This window comes from Chinchilla lanigera, unplaced genomic scaffold, assembly GCF_000276665.1.
Source record: "Chinchilla lanigera isolate Chin_1 unplaced genomic scaffold, ChiLan1.0 scaffold00017, whole genome shotgun sequence".
Taxonomy (NCBI): domain Eukaryota; kingdom Metazoa; phylum Chordata; class Mammalia; order Rodentia; family Chinchillidae; genus Chinchilla; species Chinchilla lanigera.
Genome location: NW_004955418.1, coordinates 21,146,518 through 21,149,827, shown reverse-complemented (window position 1 = coordinate 21,149,827; position 3,310 = coordinate 21,146,518). Strand labels below are relative to the sequence as shown.

The window sequence follows — 3,310 nt, the reverse complement described above, 5'->3', positions numbered from 1 at the left end:
GTGCTCGCTCCCGGCAGGGCCGCAGAGTGGAGGCTGCGTCACGGCGCCCGCGAGCGTTAGTGCGGCGGTCACTGCAGCAGACTGGAAGCCCAGAGGGCGGCACTTTCCCCACCCAGGGGTCTGACTGTCGAGGCCGAAGCACTGCGTGGGAAGCGCCGGGCCTTCCCCAAGCGACTGGCGGCGATGCGTACTCCCAGCCAGCACGGAAAAAGTCGGGCCGGCACGGCGGGCAAGGACTACGGCGCCTGCCAAGGGCTAAAAAGCGCCCGGCCCGGGGGCGGGGCCTAGCGGAGGGGCGGGGCCGGGCGGCCGGCCGGGAGGGAGCGTGCTCTCCCGCCGCGTGCAGGGCGGTGCGCGTGTCTCCCCGGTGCAGCCAGCAGTCCGGAGCTCCGCCGCTCGCACCCCAGGCTGCCCGGCCGGCTCTTGGGCTGCACGGCTTTTGCCCTAGCCGCGAGACTTAGTGAGCAGGTAACAGGGAGCCTTGCAGGACCTGGGAGGGGATGACGAGGGTAGAGGGGAGTTAGAGGGGCGTCTGGACAGGAGTGAGGGTGAGGGGCGGAAAGACCTTAAAGCGCGACGGTCGGGTCGGAGCTTTGTAAAGTCGTTTCACATCTTGAGCCCTCTGCTCTTCCTGGGAGCCCTGAGTTAGAAGGGCGCTGATGCGCTCACTCGTGGGAGACTTTGCGTATCCCATGGCTCTGTGGTTGTTTCAGGCTTTGCCTCGCCGCAGGTTGCAGCTGGGGACACACCGGCCGTCTCTTTTTTTGAGGACTGGCGCTTTACCCCGAATCATAGGGATCGGGCGCGCCAACTATGGCTTGTCTTTTCAAAAACATGAAATTCTGCATCTCTTTCCCTTTAGGGGAGTTCTTTGCTCTCGGAGCAAAATAAAAAAAGTAAATGGGAAAGGTGCAGCTCCCTGAGAGGAAGCCAGCCGCGGATAATGACTGGGTGTGGTCTGGCCTGCCTGCCCCATAAATCCTCCCCCCCCCTCCCAGAACAGCGTGTCCCATCCCTTGTACTCCCTCCTAGCAATTATTGCATCTGTTTGGGGATCTCTGAAGCCTAAATAATTTCTTTAAGAACTTGGCTAATGTCCCTCCTTAGCCAGGAGAAGTTATGAAGAGACCCGTGGGACAACATTATAAAAGATAATTGGTCAAACCTTTGTAGTGGCGGCCAGTAATAACCCCTCATGGCAAGAAGGTTCCTCTCCTGCTGCCCTCCTGAAGCCTGGTAGGGACGGCGCCTGCGTGTTGTGCTACTCTAGGTAGGGGCTATGCAGTTACTCGCCCCAGGACTACCCTTGAGCGCAAGTTCCTGAGCTAGATGATGTGTGAACAACAGAACTGTGTAAAAAAGTAATGATCTGGGTTCTCAAGAATTTCAAGAAATTTAAGCCGGGCATAATGGCAAAAGCCTGAAATCCCAGCACTCAGGAGATGGAGGCAGGAGAATCCCAGCGAGTTTGAGGCCAGCCTGGGCTATATGGTGAGTTCAGTCCAGTTTGAGCTACACAGCAAGATCCTGTCTCAACCGAAAATAAAAGAAAGAATTTGAGGGAGATGATACCTGCGGTATAAGGCCTTGGGGATGTGAACAGAGAGGAGGTAAAATGAGGGGCTGTAGAGATACAGGCGGGAGGAATTTTTGAGGAGTAGCCTTTTGCCAGTTTTACAAGATCGCTATTAGGACATCTCAGCAGAAATGTGGTGCTCTCTGTAGTTTGGGTATTTTCCCTCTAGGCAAAAGGAAAGCACTAGAGGTTCAGTGGAGTGATAACCTTCCAAGCCATGAGCTCAGCAATAATTCTCTTCATAGTGGATTTTTGCCAAACTGGTTTGTGATAGGACATAGAAAGGTGATTAAGTCTCCAGGGGACCTTCACACCTGCAGGTCCCTCTGCCTTTCTGTCAGCCTCCTCCTGGACACCCTCTTCTGCTTCTCTGCCTGCCGCTGCCCCTCTGTGCTGTCAGGTTTCTGCTCAGATATTCTGAGTAAGACGTGCCCCAGCGCTGAGTTTTCCATAGTCCCACCAATGTTTCCTGTTTTACCCTTCTTCACGTCTCCGCCACTCCCTTCCGCATGCTAGAAGATGTGTTTGGCTCATTTCCCATACTAGACCCTGAGCTCCGTGACAGCAGAGATTTTGTGTGGGCCACTGCCTTCTTCCCAGGCCCTGGAAGACTGTGACACTGAAAGTGCTCAATAAAGACTGGGTGAATGGATGATCCAAGACTCTCCTGGGGCACAGGCGAGAACTGGCAGTTGCAACATGACAGTACAGCAGTTGTAAAAAGCAGAGTAATGCTTGAGAAACACAGAGAAGGGACAGGTAGGTGGAGGAGGTGGTCATGGAGGTGTCATTTTGTGGCATCTTACAAGAGGCCGGGGCTTCTTGCTGTCAACATGGCAGGAATGAAACTTCAGTGAGCTGGGGGCGCGGTGCATGGCTGGAGTGACAGAAGGCAGGACTGCAGAGCTCTATAATGAGGAGAAGGCACCTGCAGTTTCCATTCCAGAAGGGTGACTGGAGAGAGGCTCCAAGGAGGAACCGGTGTGGGAAGTTTATTCCACTCTCGAGGTTGGAGAGCTGGAAGCAGGAGAACAAGACAAAGCACAGAGCTGTTCTACCCTTAAAGGAGGGGCTCCGGGAGACAGAGCCAGGGCCGAAATGACTGTCAGCCTCCTGACGGACAGTGTAAGGGTCATGCATCAGAAGACTGCCACCTGGCTTTCGGGCCTCCTGGAGGTCTACGACTTAACTTTTGTCCCTGTGGTTACTTATCTCGCCGATAATGTGGGAGCTGTGTAAGACACAGGGACAGGACATATAAATTACCATCAAAACCCATTGCATTTGGGGGCTAGCAGGAATTTCAGTTAGTTCCGTCTCCACAGGAAGTTGTTTTTATGGTTGGTTAAAGTGGACTTCTATATTTCCACTCTTACATGCTTGAGCTATACTGGTTTTCCACTGTCTCAGAGTCTTAAACAGGAATTTTCAGGAGGCACCCTGAGGGCAGTGCCGCTGATCTCACATTTTAAAATTTAGTGTATTTTGCAGGTAGTAATTGATTTCATTGATTAAAGCCATCTGTGGGGTTACAAAGGTCTGCCTTCACCTGTCCCAAACATGTGCCCCAGGCAGCACAGTATAGGGGAAGAGATAATGAAGAGGTTCCCCAAGACCATAACTCTTTCCTGCCTTTGATGAGAATTAATTTTGTGTCCGTAGCTTATCAGGACCTCACTTTGCTCTTCTGTGCAATGAGAGCTTTAACCTATCCTGGTTCTTGGTTTAAACATT

The 3,310-nt window shown here is 53.1% G+C and overlaps 1 protein-coding gene across 5 annotated transcripts in view; it reads left to right on the top strand.

The window, feature by feature from the left end:
• The first annotated feature begins 9 nt into the window (after positions 1-9).
• The window catches only part of Polr3g (polymerase (RNA) III (DNA directed) polypeptide G (32kD)), a 33,007-nt gene continuing 29,706 nt past the window's right edge, over positions 10-3,310 (top strand). For 2 of the 5 annotated variants that reach the window (XM_005382279.2, XM_005382276.2), the window contains exon 1: positions 10-2,335. The gene's annotated coding sequence lies outside the window, so the exon portion shown is untranslated. The remainder of the gene's footprint in view (positions 2,336-3,310) is intronic. The other 3 variants (XM_005382278.2, XM_013512972.1, XM_005382277.2) reach the window with 3 other exon arrangements.